The sequence below is a fragment of the Melozone crissalis genome, unplaced genomic scaffold, assembly GCF_028551555.1.
Source record: "Melozone crissalis strain CALT ecotype California unplaced genomic scaffold, PUWL_Pcris_2 ptg000110l_1, whole genome shotgun sequence".
Taxonomy (NCBI): domain Eukaryota; kingdom Metazoa; phylum Chordata; class Aves; order Passeriformes; family Passerellidae; genus Melozone; species Melozone crissalis.
The window spans coordinates 502,257-526,126 of NW_026535887.1; positions in this window are offsets into that span (position 1 = coordinate 502,257).

A 23,870-nucleotide genomic window follows, 5' to 3' on the forward strand; every position below is an offset into this window, starting at 1 on the left:
GGAGGGGGAAAAAAGGGAAAACAAAAAAAAAGTCTCGGGGGAAAAATTTCTCTACGAAGCGAGATCCCCTCGTTTCTTCCGCTCTGTTGCAGATGTTTCTCTTCTTTGATCACCTGTAACGAGAAAGAGGAAAGGGAAGGAGCAGAGAGAGAGAGAGAGAGAGAGGGAGAGGCAGAGGCAGGGAGAGAAACGTACTTGAGAAGTTCTGAACTTTAGCACCTGACTTTTTAGGCAGGAGCAAACCCATCCCATCCCTCGGCAGCCATCCCTGGGAAGCGCCTGCTCTGCCCTGGACCCACCTCTCCCTCCCAGCGCCTCTTTCTCTTTCGCTCTCTCCGAGCTCGGAGCGCAGCCCAGCAGCTCCCACCGCGTTCCTACCGCCCAGCTCTTACTTTTCCTTGGTTTTAGGGGGTTATTTTGGCTTTTCTTTTTCCCTTTTTTTTATTTTTTTTTTGGTCCCCGCGGTTGTTTGTTTATTGTTTTATTTGTTCCATTTGCACCTGAGAAGCTCCAGCGGCTTAAGCCGGTGAGAACTTGTGCCATTCGCTGCTGCGCAGCCCAGAGTCACTCTGATTGCTCATTAATTATTATGCAACCGAGAAAGGGGGGAACGGGGGGAAAAGAGAAGGGAAGGAAGGGGTAAAGAGACGGGAGAAGAGAGTGGGGGGTGAAAGGAAGGAGCGAGGAAAAAAGGAGGGTGGGGAGAGGGAGGAAAAAAGAAAAATTTAAAAAGCGACAAGTTGCTCAAGAAATTCCGAACAAACCTTGCTGGAGAAGCAGTATGTGACCCAGGAGGGATGAAGCTGAAAGTGCTTGATCAGATCAGATTGTGCTCGCTCGCACTATTTTTTTTTCCCTACTTTTTTTCCTCCTCTCTCTCTCTCTCTCTCCCTCTCCTTTTTTTTTAATCTTTTTTTCCCCCTTTCTTCCCTTTCTTTCTTTCTTTCTTTCTTTTTTTTTTTTTTTTTTTTTTTTACAGGGAAGGCATTCTTTCTGAAAGGAGCAGGATGGCGCCAGCCGGCTCAGTGCTTACAGACAGCTGTGGCGAGACGCAACTTAAGGAGGTTCCAGTGTCATAAGCCCGGGGGAGGCGGAGCCTGAGGAGGGGACCGGCTCCGGCCGCCCCCGCGCTGCCCCCGCGGGAACCCCCCGGCAACAAACTCCTCTCCATGTCCCCTACACACACACACTCCTTTTTTTAAATTTTTTTCTTTTTCATTTTCTACTTTTTTTTTTTTTTTAAGGGGGAAATTAAGTTTTCCCGCTGTCCCGCTGGAGCTCTGAGAGCGGCCAGCCCGGAGTGATGGTGCGTGGAGGGGACGGGTTGGATTCTCGGGCGGGCATCCCGGGGATGGCAGCGGCTGGGAGCCCCCCGGGACGGGGATGTGCGGGCAGGTGCGGGAGCGGGGGCTGCTCGCTGGAATAAAGCGGCGTGCTCCAGCGGCGCGGCTCAGAAGGGATTTAATGATTGTTGTGTTGAAGGATACAAGCGCACAGCAGCGGCCAAGTTTGTACAATCGATCTGGGGGTTTTAGGGAGTTTCTAAGGGTTTTTTTCTCCCTTTTTCCCCCTTCTTGCCCCGCTGGGGACCCGGGAGAGCCGAGCGGGGCCGGCACCGACGGGACCCCCGGGCGCCGCGCCCGGCCCCGCCCCCCCGCCGGCTCGGCCAATGGGCGGCCAGCAGGAACTGGGGCGCCGGGCTCGGGAGGAGCTGATTGGCTGAGAGCCCGCGCCCCGCCGGCCCCCGGCGGCGCTGATTGGCTGCGGGCCCGCGGCAGCGGCGGGCGCTGCGTTGAGCCAGGGCATCCCCTAGCGGCACCCCGGGGTCATCCCGGCGGGAACCGACCCGGACAGACAGACAGGGGGACAGACAGGGGGACAGGGAGAGAGCAGGGGGAAAGGGAGAACCAGGAACAGAGGGTGGGTAGAGAGAGGGCGAGACACAAAAGGCGTGGAGAGGATAGACGGGGGAAAAAGGGAAGAAAGAAAGAGAGAGAAAAAGAGAGAGAGAGAATAAGAGAATGAGAGGAAAGAAAGAGAGAAAGAAAGAGAGAAAGAGAGAGAGAGAGAGAAAGAAAGAAAGAAAGAAAGAAAGAAAGAAAGAAAGAAAGAAAGAAAGAAAGAAAGAAAGAAAGAAAAGGATATGATGATGGAGAAGGGAATAAAAGGATAATAGCACTAGAAGCAGTCACTCACTGCGTGCCCCGCACGCCGCCCAGAGCGCGTCAGCCCCGGTGTGGGAGGAAGCGGCTCCCGGGGTTTTTATCCCGGGGGGTCCCGTTAAATCCCGAGGCTCCGCAGCGCCGGGGCCGCCTCCGGTCAGCGGGGCCGGGATGGGCTCAGCTGCGGCCGGGAGCGGGATCCGCTCCTCTAGGGCCAGCGGAGCCAAGAGATGGATGGATGGATGGATGGATGGATGGATGGATGGATGGATGGATGGATGGAATCCTCGAGGACGCCCGTTTTAAGCCCGAGTTTCAGCCCCCGGTGCAGCCCATCGCCGTTGGGCGCGGGGACAGAGCTTTCACACATATGTGGCACGCACATATATATATATATATATATATATATATATATATATATATATATATATATATATATATATTTTAAAAATAAGCCGGCCAGGACTGCTGTAAGAGCCCTGAACCAGTCCCGCGTTAGCACGGACGAGCCGGGAAGGGGGCGGCACAGGTCTCCCCCACCCAGAAGCGCCCGGGGACCGGGCTCGGTGCTTCCCCGGGTTCCCCCGGAACCCCTTCCCGGTGGGAAGCGCTCCCGCAGCCCATCAGGGCGAGGGGCAGAGGGGGGAATGCTCACGGCCCTCCCCGAGCCGGGGGCTCCCACCCGCTCCGGGACAGCTCGTGTTTCCTCCGTCCCATCGCAGGAGTCGCTCTGCCCGCAGGGGTTTTATTTCCCCTCCTTTCCGTACTCCAGGAATTGGGGGAGTAGAAGGAGGAAGCGGAGAACGGCGCGGTCTGTCTGTCTGTCTGTCTGTCTGTCCTGACGCACTTTCCGGGGCGCCCCAGCACCAGGGTGGTCTCCTGCCCACCCCTCCTCCTCCGGGAACGGGGGCTTCCTTGGAGAGGAGGAGGAAGGTGAAGAGGAGAACAGCGCTCAGGAGAACAAACTTTCCTCTTCCCGCCATCCCCCTCCCCAACTTTGGGCATTTTAGTGGGAATTTGCCTCTTCATCCCCGCTCCCCACATTTCCTCATCCTGCGGGCCAGAGGGGTTTCCGACACTTTGGAAAAGTCACTTTGTGTTTTTTAACATTGAGAGGGGGCTTAATTTGTGCAGGTGAGCTGAGATTCCCACCCCCCGCTCCCTCCGGCGCTTACAGCCCTGAGACCTACAGCCGTGGGATCGCAGGAGGGGAATTTCCATCCAAAGGTCACAAAATTGCTAAACCACTTTAAAACGTGCCTCCAGCCCTGTCCGGAGGGAGTGAGGAAATCGCTTTCCTTCAGCTGTTTGGAGGGCAGGGAATTGTTAATGCAAAATGAAATGAATAAAGTAAAAAGAAAAGAGTAAAATAAAATAATGTGATAAATCAGCAGCTACACCAAGTCTCATCAGTGGCAGGAGGGAGAAGAAATGGGGACAGCCCTGAGGGCTCCGTCCTGCCCCGGCTGCGGGAGGAGGACACCCGCTCTCAAATCCACTTTGCTTAGGCTGTCCTTTTATTTTCAACCCTTCCTCGATAGATTCGATCTCCCTATCCCCATCCCAGCCGGGAGGAAGCCGTGGTGGGGAGTGCAAAAACACCCCCTACAAAAAAAAAAAATTCAAAAAAAAGGAATATTAAAAAAATAAAAAGAGCAAACCCATCATTTTTCATCATTTTTTCCCTGTTTTTTCATCGGGTTATCCCGTGATGCCGGGGGTTTTGAGAGGAGCGCTGGCCTTGACCGTCCTTTTCCCAGGCTGTGGCTGCAGATCCATCACGTCGCCCCCCCGGCAGCCCCCAGCGGGGTCTGCAGTGACAGCCCGGCGTTAATAGGAGCCCATTGTTGCAGCAATTAGCCCCGAGCTCGCCACCAGCCGCCAGATAAGGGTCGGGGGCTCGGGGGTTAATTCTGCCGGGGGGAGGGGGCTGCGGGGCTCGGCATCCCCCCGTGCCGGGGCAGGGATGGGAGCAATGGGGACAACTCTGAAAGGTCACGAGGAAACGCTTTGGACACTTTATTTGTCAGCTAGAGACCCAAAAATAGGGAAATTCAGGAAAAAAAAACCCAAAACCAAAAAACACCAGATAAACTCAATAACAACACAACCCCAAACTTGGCGGGATGGGGCGGCCCCCCAGCCTAACCCGCTCCCCTAAAAATGACCGGTGAAAGGGCACTAAAGCTGCCACCCTTTTGGGGGTTTTTGGGGTTGTTTTAAATCTCCCTCGTGTCCTGCTGTTAACGTGGGCACAGCAAAGGTTCTGGGGCCGGACCCGGGGCCAGCGGCTCCTCCGGTGCCCGGGGCCGCCAGTGGCACCTCGGGGCGGGGACAGGCGGCGTCCCCTGCTCCCCCCTCTCCTTTAGCCCCCTTTAAACGACAATTGACTGAAAGGGGATTAAGTTACGTTTGTCGGGCTGGGCTTTTTTTTTTTCTTTTTTTTTTTTTTTTCCTTCTATCCAGGGTACCAGAATAGTACAGGTAAAGCTGTACAAACAGCCGGGAGCGAGGAATCGGGGGGTTATGGAGAGGACACGGCCCAGGGCAGAGAGCTCCGAAGATTATTACAATTTTTTTTTTTTCTTTTTTTTTTTTTTGCCTGTGTACAGCAACTTGCCGAGGGAGAGAGAGCCGGGTGCCACCTCCCCGGCTGGCAAGGGGGCACGGAGCCTGCCAGTCCCCGAGATGGCCCCGTCGGGAGGGTGCCGAGCCCTGCTGAGATAATCACGGGTTAAACAAAGGCGCAGAGAAAAGGGAATATTTTGTTTTCCTCTTTTTTTCTTTTTTTTTTTTTTAATTTCCCTTCCTTCGTGAATTAGGCAGGAATTACGATCCACTTCCCCAAGGCCATCCCCCTCTTTATCATTTAAACGGTATAAGCAGCGTCCGGCCAGCTAGGAGAGGAAAATTATTATTAATAATTATAATAAAAATAATAATAATAGTCAAAGAGAAAGAGAGACTGGCATTTCTACCTCTCCCCTTTCCCATCCTACATGAGTCTTCCCTTCCACTTCGAAACCAGCCACATGGGTGGTTTTTTGTTTTTTTTTTTTTTTTTTTTTTTATCTCTCTCGCTCTTTCTATTTTTTTTTAATATACATACGTATTTCCGTTCTTTTCTAATAATTCAGTTATCTCCCCTTCGTGAAGATCGGGAGGAAATATAAACACGCACACAAAGTGCCGAGACATGCAAATTCAAAGAGAGAACAAATCATCGGCTGATTACACCGGGTCCAATTTTTTCTCCTTTCGTGCACCACCACCCACCACAGACGCACACACACTTCTATTTTTTTTTTTTTTTTTTAGCACAAATGATGCTGTTTGATGGAGTGGTGGGAAGATACTGGGGAAAACCCTGCTCTGCCGTAGAAAAGAAATTCGAAGAATTAAAATTGGGAGGAGAGAAACCGGGACTTTCTTTTTTTTCCCTCCTCCTCCCTTTCTTTGAAGCTGAGAGAAGGGCGACTGCCCCGGGACACTGCAGGAGTAAGGAGAAAAAAAAAAATAAAAAAAAAAGGGTCTGAGAAAGATCAAAAACCGGCTCCGCAAGTCCCAGGGGCGACCTCTCCCCCCTGACATTCCCCGGAGTGCGGGGAGAGGAGCGGGAGAGGGGACGAGGGGAGGGGGACTCGTGTCAGCGCCGCCGCCCGAGCCCGTCCTGCTCCGGCCGCCGGAGCCGCAGCGTCCCCTCCCTGCTCCCCCGACAGCGCCAGCCCCGCTCCGAGCCCAGCCCGGTAAGTCCCTTTAGCCCCTTTCCCCCCGCCTTTCCCTCCTCAGACAGCAAAAGTGCGCTTTGGCAAGGGGGTCTCCTTCTCCTTTTTATTCCATTTTACCTCCCCATTTTACCCCGCTCTCCCCTTCCGCCCCCTCTCCCCACCCTGGAGAGGATGCCCTGCTATCCCGGCAGGGAGCTGGGCAGCGCTCCCGAAAGGCTTCGACCCCACAAATTAATTAATGAGGGAAGAAAAAGCCAGCAAATCGCCCGAACAGACACTCCAAATTACGGCGAGGTTAAAGAAGTGCTCAATGGAAGGAAAAAAAATTAAAAAAAAATATAATAAAAATGAGGGACTCGGGGGAGCCGGTTTGTTTAGGGTTTCTCGATTTTGCTTTATCTCCCAGGACTGTTTCGAGCCATAGATTGAAGCATCTTGCGGGCTTTAAACCCGGCAAGAGCATTTTCCCTCGCAGCCCACGGAGAAAGTGAAGCTGCTGCCGACGTTTTTAAGGATTCTTTTTTTTTCCCTTTTTTTTTTTCAATTTTTTTTAACTCGAAAGCACAAATTACCCCGGGACTTAGATAAAGGAAAAAAACCCCACAAATCTCCCTGCGGCCGGCGTGAGAGGAGGCGGCAGAATTAACAGCAGCTCCTCGGTGAGAATCAGGGGCATTTCCCCGGATTAAAACCGGAGCGATTTACTCCGGCAAGCGGCCGGCTGCTGTCAGTTCAGAGCAGCCTCTGAACCCCAAAAACAAATCCTCAAAAACAAACACCAAAAACAAACCCCCAAAAACAAACCCCAAAAATAAACCCCCAAAACAAACCCCCCTTGCCCCCAGCGCTGTGACCCCGCACGGTGACAACTCCGCGAATGCTGGACTCGCGTTTACCGTCAGAACCTCCAAAATTCAAATAGCACCGAGGCTGTCAGAACACACACGGGTTCTTTTCGCCTTAAAGACAAGGCTACCGCACCCCAAACTCCCCTGAGGAGCACAGACACGCCGAGATGCTGTCCCGCCCCCGTCCGAGCACAGGGCGATGCCCTCCGCATCCCGGGGGACCAGAGCAGCCCCCCAAAATGTGCTCCCCTTCCTCCGCATCCCTCTCCCTACCTGCCCCTGCCGGGAAAAACCTCCTCGCTTTATTTTCCCCAGCGAGATTAAAACGCTTCCCTGGGCTCTGTAAAAAGAAATTCACATCCCCGGGAGAAGGAAGCACTTCGCCCCAGCCGGGAGCAAAATGCCGCGGCGGGGTGGGGGTAAAGCTTCCCTCTGCCCTCCTTCCTTTCCGAGAGGCTGATTCTCCTTTCCCGGAGCCCTCGGGTTGCCGGGACCCTCTGTGTCCCCCTGTCTGTCCGGGGGTGTCTGTCCGGCACCCCGGGGAGGTGGGAGCGGTGTCCGCCCGCGGCACCGACAGGTCCCGGCTCCCCCGCTCCGCACCTGCGGCCCATAAATAATGGAGAAAACAAGCAGGGCCGGTGGTTATTAATTATCCGCTTTCATTAAAATCCGTCACCCGGAGCCCGCTGCCTGTGTACGGACACGCGAAGGTAAGAGGAGCCGAGTGGATGGATGGATGGATGGATGGATGGATGGATAGATAGATAGATAGATAGATAGATAGATAGATAGATAGATAGATAGATTTTCTCCCCTTTCTGCTTTCAAAACGCTCGATGACAGACAATGTGGATTTTTTGACAGCACAAGCCATTCCCTCTGCTCCCTCCAGAAATATCCTCCGCACGGTTTGGAGGGTGGAAAATTCTCCTACAAGGCGGGGAAGGAGGAGAGAGGCTGAATGAGGAAACTCTCCTCGCTCCCTTCGGCCCCCAGTCCTGCCGGAGCCCAGGACGGCCCAGCCCGGCCCGGCCCGGCCCGGCCCGGCCCGCGGATCCCCTCAGCGGGACCCGGAGCCGCGGAGAAGGAGCGTGCCCGGACCCGGAGCGGAGCTATCTCCCTGCCTCAACCACACACCTCTACGGTAGCTCTGCTTTGCCTTTCTAAGGTAAAAAAACGAGAAATGGCTGCGTAAAATCGCCCTAAGTACATTCTGTTAGAAGCATTCTTGTTATGCATGATATACAGATATTTTTAACCTGAAGACATAAAGTACTACACATACAGGGTATATTTTATATTATACAGCACATATCAACCTAACAGAATCAAATTGAATGGGAATTATTTGTGAGAAGAGCACAAAACCGCAGCCATCGACACGAGCCTGCCTGCACGAAAATCGCTGTGCACAGAGTGATACACGGAGCATGTGGGTCCGGATATACAATATAAATATACACAAATATATATATATTTTTGTATGCACATAGGTACAAAACCAGGCACAGAAAGGCCCCGCATATCCCTCAAATATAAATCCATTCCCGTCCTGAGATTAATATTTCTCACCCCAGCTATGTCAGTGCCGTGTCTCACCTCCCAGCCCCTGCCAGCCCAGCCTCTCTCCTTTGCCCCCAACACACACAGGTAAAAAAATTCTTCTTCTCCCCAGCTTCCCAAAAATCGCTCCCTCAGGGAGCAGGGGGATCTCCCCAAGGTCACCGAGAAAACTCGGCTCTCCCCTCCATCCACCCCAAGCAATAAAGGAGGGTCGGGGCTGAGTTTCAAATCCTTGGAGCCGAGCTCCCCGTCCTAACGCCCTCGACGTGGAGAAGGAGTAAAAGGAGGATGAATTAAAAAACTAAAAAAAAAAAATTTAAAAAAAGGAAAAATAATTAGAAATAAAAAAGGAGGAGGGTGGGACGGAGGGACACACAAATCGGCGTTCACTGACCTGGGCAGACGCTTTTGGTTTTGTCCGGTTCCGCTGGAGCGCTCAGAGCAGGAGTGCGGGAGGAGCGGAGCCGCTGCTGGCATGTCGCAAGCTCTCACCGAGGGGGAAAACCTGGGGGAGCCGCATCCTCCGAACGCCCACCCTTGCCCTCCTCCTCCTCCTCCTCCTCCGGGCTGGGCTGAAGATCAGAGCTCTTCCGGGTTGGGAAAGGGCAGAGCAGGAGTGAGAGGAATATGATGGGCCATTTCTTTACACACCCATCGGTGGGGCGGGGAGCGGGGGTGGGGGACAGGGGCAGGGCCAGGGGGACGCGCCAGGTACAGCGGTGCGAGCGTGATGTAACCCGTCCCGGGAGCTTCTGTCAGCGCCGGGAACGCCGGCAACACGGGGGGAAATGTAATTAAGCGTATGATCATACAAATAACGCCGGGGCTCGCTCCGCTGCATCGAAAGCTTTCGAGGAAAAGTGGTGACATTGGCGACAAGGGGCTGGTTCTTCTCCTCCGTGCCCCCTTCTCCTCCCCGGGGGATTTTTAATGACCCCATTCTCTCCTTCTTTTTTTTTTTTTTAATTTTATTTTGAATACGTATCTGTGTAACGGTCCACCATACAGACAGAAAAATATTAATCATAATCATAATAATAATAATAATGATGGACACGCATCCCCTGGCGCTTCGAGAACGGGGTGGGACCAGGGTTGTTCCCCCTCTCCCACTCCTCCTCGGGACGAGGAAGGCTCAGCACCTTTACTGGGAGCTCGTAGGGGTCAGCCCCAGTCCTGGGGGTCCTGGGGGTCCCCCTCTGTGTCCCCTCAGACTCGCATGGGCTGAGCCCGGGGCCGATGCGGAGAGAAAGGGACGGGCCGGGGGATGTGCAGCCCCCTGCCCGCTCCTCAGCCGCCTTTCCTGGGAACACCTGCGTGTTTTGGAGCCCTGGGGGTTTTGGAGCCCTGGGGGTGGAGGGAAGATGAACAACCCCCTAAAGTGCTGTAGGGGCAGCAGAAGCCGGGGAGCCGGGCTGGTGCCATGCCGCAGGCTCCAGAGGATGCCCCAGATCTTTCAACGATGGAGGAACCGACGGGGGGCTCTGATTTTCCATATTTAGCCCCCCACTCATGGGACTCCCCCAAACCTCAATGTTCTCCCCCGTTGGCCTCCATCCTCGATTCGCTTACAAGAAAACTTCCCGGGGTTTTGGTGATGGTATTTCTATTCGCTAGGGCTGGGTGCTCATTTCGGGGTGGGTGGATGGGTGTCCTGCAGCCAAAACCAGACAAGACACGCAGGACCAGCCTGGGGAAGGAGGGACGGGGGATTATCCACGGAAAACACGTCCGGGAATGGCCCCTCTCACCCACCGGGATGGGCAGCACCTCCGAGCGGGAGAAGTGGGGAGGGGGGAGAACATCTCTTGGGGTGAAGATGCTTCCTCGGCAATAAACCCGGGGCAAAGCTTTATTTCCAGGGCTAAACCAGGTGCGTGAAACAGATCCCAGGCCCCAGGAGTCGGGGTCCCGGTGGTGCTGGGGGGATGCAGAACCACCCTGGGGGGATCCAGAGCGCCCTGGGGGGATGCAGAACTGCACTGGGGGGGATGCAGAGCTGCACTGGGGGGATGCAGAAATGCCCTGGAGGATACAGAACAGCCCTGGGGGATGCAGAGCTGCCCTGCCCGGCCCCACTCCGCAGTACCCGGCCGAGATCCCCCCGGCATATCCCGGAAAGTGAGGCGAAAATTGGTCACCTAGGGGGAAAAAATAACTATATATGTATACACACACCCTCCTGGTCCTGGAGGGATATTGCTGGGTTTTTCTGCTGACGTTGGGAGTTCGCTATCGCTGCTTCTAGAGTGACTCTCTGTGAGGTGAAAGGTAACGCGATCGCCTCCCAATTCTATCTTTAGAAAACACATTCAATTAAGGTAATAACTTAAAGCTCATTAGAGGCACGAAGGGAACCTTCCCAGCGCCAAGCACCGATGGAAACAGCTCGGGTACCCCAGCGGCGGGGGGAGGAGGGATGAGCCCATCTACCATCGACAAGAAATGTGCCTTTTGCTAAGGAAAGGCTTCGAAAAAGAGGATTTTAAAGCCACGAGGCTTGTGTGGTTTGGACTGAGCCGTGTGGACGAGCCGGGCATAAATCCTTGCGGGGTGTGGAAGAATAAAAAAAAAATTAAAAATAAAGGAGAATACGGCTGATATCACTCGGGGGGTGTTTTCCTCATCATAGGGCTGGGAAAATCCCTGCGGAATCTTCTACTCCCCAAAACCGTGCTGGGGGAGGGAGGCGAGATCAGCCTGGGAGATGATGCCGGATCCCTCCAAAACTGCCCAGAAAAAAATAAAAAATTAAAAAGCGGGGGGAGGAGGAGGGAGCCGGATCTGGGCTGTCTGAGCACATCGTGGAGCCGGGGGAGGAGAGGTAGGGGAACGAAACATCAAGGATCCTCCTGCAAAACACGCTTGGGAGGACGGCGGAGATGGAGACCCCGCACTATCATCTCTGCTCCTCCGGCTGGGGCTCGCTGGGGGACGGGAGGGGACAGCGGGAATTTGGGCACAGGCGCAGGCGCATCCGCACCGATCCCCCCTCCCGCAGCCACCCCGCACCGCCAAGTTCATTTCCAGCCACGCTGGCCGGTGATTCAGAGGTTAAACATAACTAATGAGGCTTTAAATGGCACCCGGCGTTTATCATAAATATCACAGACCCGCCTCGATGCCCGCCGTTCAGGTCCGAAGATACATTCAAAGCAATAGGCAGACACGCGGGGGTCATTTAAATAAATAAATACACAGAAAAAAATGCGCACATATTTTTCCGTATGTATATATATATATATATATATATATATATATATATATATACACACACATTTACATATATATATATATGTATGTATATGTATATATGTATATATACCTATATATATATGTGTATGTGTGTATATATATACACAAAAATATATAATATATCATATATCATATATCATATATCATATATCATATATCATATATATTCTATAATATATAATATATAATATATAATATATAATATATAATATATATTATATCATATATATTTTATATATAGTATATATATAGTATATTTATATATATATATGCAATAAATCTATGTGGGACATTTATATGGTGTGCGTGTACATATTTTATATAAATATATTTATATATGGAATATATATATATATATATTTAACAATTTTTTCCTTGTGTTTTCCAACTTGCTAGGGGAGCCTGCGATTCTCCCACTGCATGTGCTTGACCCCACCTCTTGCTCTCCTCCTGGCACACATTTAGACGGGTATGCACCGAAATAAATACCTACACACACACACGCACACACACAATCGATTTCGGCTCCGCCTGAACCAAGATTTGCAGTGGAACCCTCCCTAAATAAAATCCATAGGTTATTGTTAGGGATAACCGCTCTGCCGGCTGCAGAGAGGAGGTTGGGGATGCTTTATTTGCTATAAATTAACTGCCTCTCGCGCTGTGGAAAGAAAACCCACCCTCTCTGCCCCCACCGCGGGGAAAAGTTGCCAATAATCAATAATTCCCCCTTCTCCGGCTGTGAAAACACAGTCTCGGAGAGGTTATTTTTTAATATCGCTGTTGCAATCTCCGTTTCCAGGGAGGGGAAGAAAGCCCCTCGGTGTTGATCTCCCCAAATCAGGCGCTTTGGCATTGATCCTGCGCTTTGTGTGCGCCGGGTATATTCGCTTTAAAACGATTTCCATTAAACGCGGCCGCCTACATCGGCGGGATCGCCCTGGTGACTTTGTGGGAGCTCTGGGCAGGGACAGAGGGGCCGGGGGGGACCCTCGGAAATTAAAATAATCGCCCCCCTCCCCACCCTCTTTCCCCCTTCGCCCACATCTTCCATTCACCCGGATCAGGGAGTTGGGAATAAAGTCAAAGCCAGACCCCAGCAAACAGCCGCGATTGTAAATTCCTACCCGTTACAACCAAGGTGCAAAATGTATTTATAAAAATATATAAAGCACGTGGAAGAGGAGAATTTTAATTAAATCTTACTGCGGCTCTAACAACATTGAAGTGATATTTCATTCGGAGCCCGCCTCTTGCTTGTGTTTTATAGCGTTTTCTTGCCTCTGACTTTTTTTTTTTTTTTAAATATTAGACGAGGTACAGAATTATAAATGACTCTTTCCTTATCTGTGCTGCTCACATATCCAGGATCAGAGGAGCTGATTAAGAAAGAAGTCAGAGGCAACGTTGGATTCATAATGATTCGGAATAATGAATCCTTATCTCTGCTTTCCAGATTATCACCCTTTCAGCTCCCAATGTTTTGTTACATGGGATAATTTATTGCATCTAATACATCACAATGAATCTGATGGCGGAAAGCGATGGGCAACGTTGGGGGAAAAAAAAATTCGTGGGTCCTTATTTTAGTTTAGTTTCATCCTGGGGGCAGCGAAACTGTTTTTTTTTTTCTTATTTAATTGGGAAAATATAAGGTAAATCTGATAATAATAATAAAAAGAAGTTGGAAGGGGATGATGAGGAGCTTTAATTAGTGTGTCACTTTCAGACTGAAATTAAGAAAATCGACCGGAGCTTCTCCTCTCGGTGGCTCCGAGATCCTAATTTTACATGATTTATTTTTTATTTAAGGGGGAGATAATGCATCATAAACATTGAATAAAGCACGGAGCCGGGTTAAGATAAAACACAATTTGCATCTCTCTTTTTTTCCTCCTTTTTTTTTTTTAATTCTGAAAGGGAGGGCTGCCAATAATGTTCTTTTTTTTTTTTTTTTTTTTTTTTTTCTCCCCGCCCCGTTGCCGAATAAATACATGCATAGCAAAAAATCGATAAGATTTCTGCGAGGAGTCTCTTCCCTCTTTCTTCCCGTGTCTCTGCCTCCTTTTTTTTTTTTTTTTTTTTTTTAGGCATTTCTCATAAACTGGAGAAACTCCGCGCGTTGCTTTGCTTTGTATGCAAATGAACGCTGCGCTGTGTTTCTGGCTGCAGAAATGAAACAGGGGATGGAGGGCGGGGTGGGGGGAAACAGGCACCTGAAATTATTGATATTCGTGTGCCTGAGGAGGGGAAGATCCGCCGATGTTTTGCTAGATTTGAATGCATTAGTTTGAATCCTGGAAGGGAAGCAGCAGCCGGGCTCTGCCTCCTTCACCTGCGCAGGGAAAAATGAAATGTTTGCGTTTCAAACATTTTCCGTGGCGAATAAACCCCCTTTGCTCCATTCCGAAGGATGAGGGGAGGAGGGAGGGATTCCCACAGCACGAACAACTCAGCCCAAAACTTGATCTCAGCAAGGGTCAAGCCCGATGAGAGGGTTTGGGATAACCCCCTCAAAACCCTGCGAGGGGCTGGGGGATGCTCCCGACCCGTGCTAGAGCATCGCCGCCTCTGAGAAAATGGTGCCTAAAATCCTCTGCGTGGTCACTTTGCTGTGTCTCGATTGTTTTTTTGCTTTAGGTGGGTTTTTTTCCTTCTTTTTTTTTTTTTTTCCCTTTGTGTGCAGCCACTCCTGATGCTAAAATTTCTGGGGACAGGTGCTGGCAGCTCTGTTCTGCCTTGGTTTAAGTTTCCCTTGCTCCTTCTCATCCCTTGCTGGCTCTCATGGCACAGGGACGATGTTTAATCATTAACCAGGTCTAGCACGGTCCTTTTTTCCAGGAAGTGAGAGCCGCTTCTGAAACCAGGTTGAAAAATAACTTGTTTTTCCCCTTCGCCTAAAGGGAAAGGTTCCCACCCAGGCTCTGGGGTGGGGGGGACCCCACGCCGCCCCCTCCCCGCTGTAGAATCCATCCTTTCACACGCGGTGTTTCACAAATCCCATCCAAACGCTAATCTCGGCTTCCTTACTCTTCCCCCTCCGTATATTCCGTGCAATATTTGTCAAGGAATTTCAAGTATCAATTAAAACCGCAATTTTTGATATTTCCCCCCCTCCCAATCTGGAGTGTAGATGATTTGATAGGAATATACATATATATAATACCAGTTCTCCCTCAGATGAATTTATTGGACCGCGTCCCACCCTTAGCTGAACATTCAATATTCCAGCATTATCTCCACACTTAAACTCGCTTTCTCCATTTCTGTGCCAAGATAAATTTGCATAATATTTGCAGTTGTAATTAGCTGATGAACATCTCCCAGCCTTCCCCTTTGTTTTCCGCACGTTTGGTCTTCAATTGATGCCACTTTTGATCTTTAATATTACAGGATCCCGATAGAGCATTTTATATCTTATCTGCAGCGCATGAAAGTCGCGCAGAAAGGGAGTGAGAAGGGGGAAAAAACGGGGAGAAAGGAGAGGGAGGAAAAGGCACTGAACGAAGCCGAACTAATCAGAGTTTGCAAAGGTTGTTTCAGATCCCTGAATCCGCAGTTACGGGCCAAACGAGATAAATGGTGAAATTAGAGCCATTTCAAATAGCGCAGGGCTCCATCAGGTGAGGGACCAGCATCTCCAGCATCTCCGCATCACCCGAGAAGGGCGCCGGGGCTGCGGCGGCGGAGCCGGGCAGGGGACGCGGGCTGCGGGGCGGGGGTGGCAGCGTGTGCGTGTCCCCTGCAGGCTTGGGGACCTCGGGGGTGGGGCCCTGCCGACTTTTAGGGACGTGAGCACCAAAGTTGAGCTCTTTTATTATTATTTTTTTTTTCGGTGTGGCGGAGGAGCTGTGGGGAAGATGCTGTGGGGAAGATGCTGTGGGGAAGATGCTTTTCCTCACCCAAAGACTGGGTCGGGAGTAGCCGGCACCCCCCGACCTCCTTTCCCCGGAGCACCTTGAGTGAGCAGCCCACCCTCAGGGTCACCTCCGCTGGCAGAGCCGGGAGTAAAGGATGTTATCACGTCGGGAGGGTTATTAAACCGCTAATGAATGAGTGTCTGTGAGACTCTGGACGGGCTGGAGAGACTGCGGGAGGGGGGTCGGGGGGGAGAGGAGGCAGAAAGGCTCGATCTTCATGCCAATCTCTGGAACAAATAGCTAACATTTAACGTTTACACCCTGCTTGGCGACGAACTGGCGCTCCACGGACCCCTGATCCAGGCTAAAATGTCCAGAAAGCCTTTGGAGAGAACAAGTTCCTAGCTATCAGGTTCTTCTGATCTCTCTCCTCCTTTCATAGGGCTTTGGTTTCAGGCTGGACTTGTCCAATGTCTGCTTTACCGCTGCGCGCTCCTAAATGAGTGTCAAGGAGGCGAATATCAAATAGCAGAGAGGTCAAGGCGATTTGGTTAACCGTTGGCTGGGCTGATGGCTTTAAACTTGTGTGGGAGGCTGGGGACGTGGCAGGGGGGAGGGAAGGGAAGGGGGGAAGGAGCGGGAGAGGAGGGGAAATAAACCCGAGAGAAGTGAAAGCAAGGAGGGAGAAGGAAGAGGGTGGCGGCTTAGAGAGCCCCCCAAAAAGGCAGGGTCAGGGGTTTCACTGCGATGAAGGGCTGTGGAAAGCTTGGGTGGAGGGTTTAGTGGTGGTCATGGCTGCTGTGGGGTGTCCCTGTCCATCATTTGGGAATATTTGGGAGTATTTGGGTGATGGATGAGCGTTGATGGCATCCACATTTGGGCTTTTCCACGTTTGGTGTTTTCTGTGGGAAGCTGCAGGGTGTGGGTGGGTGCAGCCACAGGGGGGATTTTGCAGGGTGTGGTTGGGGGGATCACAATGAGTTTGTGCTGGGGGAAAACCCCACAGTGCAGCTGAGAAGGTGCAGAGGGTGAGCCTGGGTGGGGTTTGTGGTCCTGAGGGTGATGCTGGGCATGGTAGGACAATGCCAGGTAGGACAGCACCATCAGGGTGTTGGGAAAAAGAGGGATGTACAGGAGTATTTTCCTGTGGTGATGGAATGGCAGGATGAAGCAGAAGAGTCCATGCATGGATGGAACATAGAGGGATGGTTGTAAAGTGATAAAATGACCATGGCTGTAGCTGTGGGTGTGGGATGAACTGTGCAGGGATGCAGGACCAATGTGAGGGGCCAGGTGTGAGCGGGATGTGCTGGGTGATGGGCACAGAGTAAACCTGGGGCTCTCAAGAGCTGGGTGGCCCAGCAATGTTTTCAGGGGGCAAATCCCTTCCCTGAGTGCTCTTGAGGGCACAGCAAGCAGCGAAGAAACCAAAGCAAAATTCTACTTTGCCTGCAATGATAATCTACTCAAAATTAAAAAAAAAAAAATAAAAATAAAGAATTTCCTGGAAGAAAAACTTTTCTGTTACTGAAGTGGCCAATGAACAGAACAAACACTCAAGGCCTTTGCCAGCCACACTCCTCAGCTCTGAGGCCACACAAGTCCTCCCTTCCCAGCAATCACATTTTGCCTCTGACATTAGCAGAAAACTCACTCTGGTCCCAGGTAATGTAAAGCTCAAATCAGCTGAACCAAGGCAAACAATCACCATAGGAAATGTGTGCACAGCCACACAGGGCTGAGCAGCACCAGCCCTTGGAACCAGCACAGAGTTTAGCTAAAACCAAGAGGGTTTAGTTCCCATGACCTTCACCCACAAGTTGCAGAGCTCAGGAGAGTGGCACTGGAGGAAGAAATTCAGGTGAAGCCACTGGGACACTCAGGATAAAGTTGGAGTCTTTATATTGCCCTGGATTTTGCATTTTGAATGCATTATAGGGGAAACTCTTTTCCTCCTGCTCTCCCTTTTGGAGGTACAAGAGAGACTTCAGGGGGTACAGTCCGCTACAAGAACAAGGGATGCTATGATGGACATTACAATGAAGCCTGGTACGGACAGGAGAGAGGATGGGAAAATTCCAGGATCAAATATGCATTTTGGATTATTTGAAAAAAAAAGAAAGGTAAAATTGTGATGGGTTTCATTGACTTGGCTGCTTGGGGCAGTGTGGAGCCCAGCAAGACATCACAAAAGTGTGTCCCAACAGAGAGGTGCCTCGTGTGTGTGTTTGGACACCAATGCACAGGGAATGTGTGTGCAGGGGGGGTGTGCACGTGCACAGCAGTGATCCCAGATATATTGTGGATTTTATACATATGTCTATGTATTCCATAGGAGGCTGAGAGCCATGGGTGCCTCCACCACGCCTGCATCCATCCACACACATCCACCCACCGAGGCCGCGTTTCCGGAGACATTCTCAAATAGAGCAGTGTAATTTCTCCGCTGATTTTGATTGACATGCTGTCCCTGGGATCATGTGTTAATCCCTTCTTCACTCAAGCCTTTTCATAACTCATTTCTCTCTGCTAGATGGAGACTCTGATGGTTACCGAGGCAACGATGATAGCACTAAGCCATTTCCCTCTCTGCACGGAGACCATTATTCCGCATGCATAGGCCATTTGCAACAAAGGTCGCCACAAAGTCATCCACAACACAGCACACGTTTATTAAACTTTTATTCTTTTTTTTCCCTCCCCCTAACAGAGAAACTAGCCAGCATATGTACAATATCTCTCACTTTTTTTTTTTTTTTAGATCTTTGTAATATAGGTAATAATAACTGCAGCAGATATTATTGTACCCAAAGTCTATATCACACAGATCAGGGGCTTAGAGTTCCTGGTCTAGAAAGATCATGCTTAGATGGTGAGGTTTTGAACCAATGATTCCTATTTGTCTTTTATTCTCCTATCAAATAGCAACTTTAATAGCAGTTGGAGGAAAAACAGCCGACAGCAATGATATGAGAGAGGTGTGAGGTGAATATTTGAATGTAAAACCCACACAGAGCTTTGCCCTGCACAGCCAAGCACCTCCCAAAGCCGAACCATCAGCAGTGACCACCTCTTTTAATTTAATTTCTACCTGGCTCCTTACCAGGACCACAAGTTGAAGGGGGTCTATCTTGTGGAGCTGGTCCCAGGGTATTAAAAGCCAGCTCTGGCTCTATGAGAACAGAGTTAAAGTGCTGCTGGAAAGGCTCCCTGCTAAGCTGAGGTGTCCCTCCCCACCATGAGGCTTTGCCCATATGGGGCCACGCTGCTGGGTTTTATTTCAGCCCCATCCCTCTCCTCTGGGGACCAAACACGATGCGACGCTTGGGGACGGCTTTTAGCCGGCAGCCCTTTCCCACCGGGAGCACCACGGATGGAGGCACAAATGCCTCGTGGTGGATTCATGGGTTTAGCACTGGAGACAGCCTCAGCAATGCTACAGATGCCTGGAGCGTGTGTTTCCCCAGCCCCACCCCCTGCTCTGGTGGGTTTGCAGCCTGGGCTGGGCGGCTCGGACGGTCCCGCGGCACCAGGGCTGCTGCGGATGTGAAAGAGGAGGAGAAGATGGCCCACGGTGATAAGCTCCCAGGAAATTTCTATGGTGCCTCCTACTCTTCCCTGTCCAGACAGCTCCAGCTCTGCTCTGGGCTCTTATCTCTCTGTATTGCTGCACCTCTCTGGCCTCCCTCCTACAGAGTGCTGCTCAGCTTGGTGCAAACACACTCCTAATTGCACTGACCTGCCCCAAAGCCCTGATCCCATCTGCCCTCTCTGACTCCCATCACTGGCTTCACTGGTTTTAGCACCTATTTCATTTAAATACTCCATGCCGCCTCTTCAAAGCCCAGCCCTGGCTATTCCACTGCGCCTCCCTTTATTTTCAATTTGGAAATTTAAAAAAAAAATTATACATTGACAACCTTTAAACATTCAGTTTGCTTTCCTGGATACATGGAGATGCTTAAATGAATGAGAAGTCCACAAGAGTCCAACCTCTGCAAGTGCATGAAGTAAGTCCTGTGGTTGGAGATGCATCTAAAGGCAAACACCTTCTGTGAGTAACCATCACTTGGAGGCAGCCACAGTGGTTTCCAAACCAGCCCCTGTGCTTGCTTACAAAGTGTCAGTTTTGCAAGACATTCAAGTAGTCAGAGACAAACAGGAGTTGGGGTTAAATCTCCCAGTCTGACATTTATCTGGAGAATCACTTTCCCACTGAGGTACAACCACTGCAGAGAGGGGTGAAACACTCCTGGCCCAGCTGGCACAGGGGAGGCTGGTTTATGGTGGGAAGAGGGGCTGATCTGGCACAGAAAGAAGAAAGTAGCTACCCTGGATCCTGCTAGGTGTTGGTATCCAAGGCCTGTCACTTCCACCTTTGTGAGCTGATGTGGGGCCAGAGTGAGAATTGTTCCATTAATGGGGGGATCTGAGAGGGATTGATCCTGCAGAGAAGGTCCTGCTCTCAGGAGGATGCACTGTCTCATGGCATTTTTCACTCCTGTTTTTGCTCTAAATAATTAAGTTTTCCAAAGATACTGGGCAGGAGGATCTGGCCTTGCACTTGGCAAATCATGAACACCAAAGGCTGAAATGGAGGTGAAGAGGAGTGCAGGTGGAATCAAGCTGGACAAACACATCTACTCTGTGTTTTCTCAGTAGCTTAAAACATTTCACCCTCTGCTCTCCCCTTCATCCTATTCCCATACTGAATTTCCAAACCATTTCCAGCCATTTTAAATAAAATTCTGCTACCTGTTAGACCTTTTTCCCCAACCCCTGCCCCATCCAGCACCTTGGCTGCTGTTGCATCACTTTCATGGAAAGACTCCTGCATATGTGCCTTGATATTAAAAAAAAAAGGATGAAAAAAAATTGTCATGATTTCTGCTCATAATGAGCTCTCCTATCTCATTCAGGGATGCTTGAGGCCAGGAATTGCACGAGGACATTCACTTGTGATGCAGCCCTGGGATGGTGCTGGGACTTTTGAGCGAAGCGTGGCAGGTATTTCCAAGCCCCCTGCACTAATTGATGGGCTCTCTATATATCATGCCAGATAAAGGGCTCTTGCACAGTAAATGCTGATGTTTAGAACATCCTGATAGTGTTTTGTTAACAAGAAGATAACAGGAGAGCAAGATACGTTTGTTTAGCTGCCTATAGATAAACCAAATAGGGTCTTTGTTAAGTTTTCATGACTGATGGCAGGTACTAAGTGCGATAAATAATACCCCAGGTCCTGATTGGAGCTACTGTGGCACAAATTCCAACCCAAGGCACCGACCTGTGAGGGGGGATGGAGGGGTTAAAGGCTACAGGAGTGAAAAATGTGGATTTTTTTTGGGGGTGGCAACCCTTTTTTTGCTGAACTGATAGTGGCCTGCTATGGCTTTTGCAACATTCCAGAAAAGTGGCACCCACCAGAAAATGAAAAAGATGTTGGTAATAAGGTATTTATGGAAGCAGGAGGGCAGAGAGAATAGAAAAATTTATGAGGAGAGGATGGCACTGGATGGCACCAGTCTAAGATCAGTGGTGACCTGTCCTCTGAGGCTCTTCACCAGCTCAATTAGGATGGGATTCCCCAATAATCTTTGGAAATGGAGGGAGAGCAAGGCTGTGTGGCAAAACCCCATTGAGCAGATCCCAAGCATCCTTCTCCTCCCACCCCAGGAGGATGCTGAGTTAAGGCAGCACCCACCTCCCTCCCAGGTTTGCCTGCCCAGGGTGCTTATTAGCACTTCTCCCCAAACCACCTGTAATTGCAAGGTGGGTCACTGCCAGCCCTCTTACAAAAGACAGAATTGTTATTGAGAGACGAAGGGGGGGGATCTGAGTCACTGGAGGAGCCACAGGGTCTGCCCACGATGCTCCCCAGTGGTGTCCCAGAGGTGTCCCCAGGGATGCTCCAAGCTGCCAAGGCCAGTGACAGATCCCCAGCAGGGGGAGAGCTGCTCAGCCAGGCTTCCAAAACCTGCAGCTGCAAAACCTGTCCAGGTCTGGAAGCCAGGCCATGAAACACCCCAACTCCTCTCAGCTGTTGGAAAGGATTATAATTACAGTATCTTCAGCACCATCTTCCCTGAGAAGTCAGTAATTTGCTTCCCTTTTGTTTGTTTTCTTCTGCTTGTCTCATGACTTGTTTCCTCCTTCTCGTGACTTTTAGGTGAGGGGGCTGCAGGAGCTGCACTGGGCTGATGCTAAAAGCACCCATGACCCTTGGGATGGTGCCTTCCTGCTGAAGAAGGGGAGGAGGAAGGCTTCAAGCTTGACTCCATGGATGAAAACCTCTGGGATGCTGTGATTCTCTGCTCCTCTTCTGACAGAGGTGAAACGAAAAAGCAGCCATGGCACCCCCAAGCTGATTTTGCACAAAAGCTCTGATGCCCAGCTGAGTGCCATGTTTTGGCTCCCTAGGAACTGGGAATGAGGAGCTCAGTGTCCTGCTTTTCACTTAAGAATGGGATGGGTCCGTGAGGAGGTTGTACAATTTGGCTTTTGTTTTTCTATGCCAGCTGCTCACATGGGTATTTATTTGTTGAGGGTTTTTAAAACTTTTAAGGAGATGTAAAGGGCTAGAGAAGAAAGCACTAAACTGTGTTTGTGTGATGTCCTGAATTATTTTTAAAAAATATCTGGACTAGCCCTGCTCCTTGCCTGGGGAGAGACCAAGAACTGCTGGTTTCTACTCCTTCAGAACCAGGGCCATGCCAAACCCACTCTAAATCCAGAAAAATCTACAGTTCTCCCCAAGCAGAAATACTAGAAGAGGATGGAAACTTTGCACTCAAGGCTGGACTACACACATTTAAACACTCAAAGCCTGGAAATCGATGGATGGGGTGGAAACTCTGCCCCGTAACTCATGGGGAAGATCCTAAATTTGCATTTCACAACAACATGCAATGTGGGACTCACTGTGTGCTGGGCTTCAGAGCCAGCCCAGAATGAGGGAGAGATGTAAATGAAAAGTTAGTGGATCTTCCTGAGACAACTTTGAACAGGTATCCAAAAAAATGAATGTGTTTTCTTCTAATTAGGAGTGCTCGTTATATCTCGTGGTGATCTACAAAACAAGCCACATGCCAGTTATTGCTGGTACAAGCACAACAATTCTGACTGTGGGAAAAAAGTATTTCCAGGCATGTACGACACAAAACGTACTAAAGGCATTTTAATGACACTTTAATTAATCTCTAGGCATAGGTTAAACAGGGAATATCTAAAAAAGGTGTGTATGTGTGTGGGGGGTAATAACGAAAGTTAGGACTCAAATCAAAAGATGCTTTAGTACCTGCATATGTTATTAAATATAATTATATTCATTTAAAATATCCCCACGCACAAAAAATGGTAAACTGGAATGAAGGTTGCAAGCAAATCTCAATAAATCAAGGCTGACAAAAAAATGTATCAAAAGAATGTTATGATTATCATATGAACAAAAACAAACCTGAATAAATTTAGAGTTAAGGTGAGTCTTAAGAAAAGAAATCCAAACGCTCTAGGTATGGAAAATTACCCAGTGAAGGCAGCTAAACCACTTCAACTCAGAGATGGGTTACAACAACATAAAGAAAAAGCAAGTGTGGATTTAGAAACACATCATCCTCACCCAGGACCACAGAAATGGAAATGCCTTTCTCAGATATGTGTTGATAAGAGTTTATTGCAAAGATCTGGGAGACTCTCCCTTCCAGTCTGCTCACCAGACCACAGTCCTGTCTGTGCAAACACTCAGGACAAAGCAACTGGGCTCTCTGCAGAGGGGCATCTTTTGGTTCAGGAAGAAATAAACCTGATTTTACCCCAGATCACCACTTCCTGCCCAGTTATTGCCAGGGCTCTACTTGCAGACTATCCCAGCTGTGGTTAGAGGTGTGTCAGGCAGCCTTGGGGGGAGCCCATGCACAGACATCTCCCCATGCTTTTGGTTTGGAAGGACCTTGCAGAGGGATCCAGACTTTTGCATGTCTGTCACAGAGAGATCTTGGCTGCTGAGCCCTATTTTTGGGATGAAAGCTCAATGTAAGCTTGTGCCCCAGTGACACGTTCATATAAAGGTGCCTGGAAAAGTACCTGGTACCCAAGGATCAAAGAGCCTCAAAGGTGTATTCTGCAACAAATGTCACTATTAAAGGAAGAATTAGGTGCTAGAGGGAACCTCAGGATTTGAAAGCAGAAGAAAATTTCCCTTCTTGTGCCATCAGGTGCAGACACTGATGCTCTTGGCCTCAGACAGCTCCGGCAGCAGTGGTCAGCTTGGAGTCGATGGGAGCCCAGAGGGGCCTGATTCCCTCATGGCTGTGGGAGCTCAGAGGGGCCTGATCCCCTCATGGCTGTGGGGAACTCAGAGGGGCCTGATCCCCTCATGGCTGTGGTGCCTGATCCCCTAATGGCTGTGGGAGCTCAGAGGGGCCTGTTCCCCTCATGGCTGTGGGGAGCTCAGAG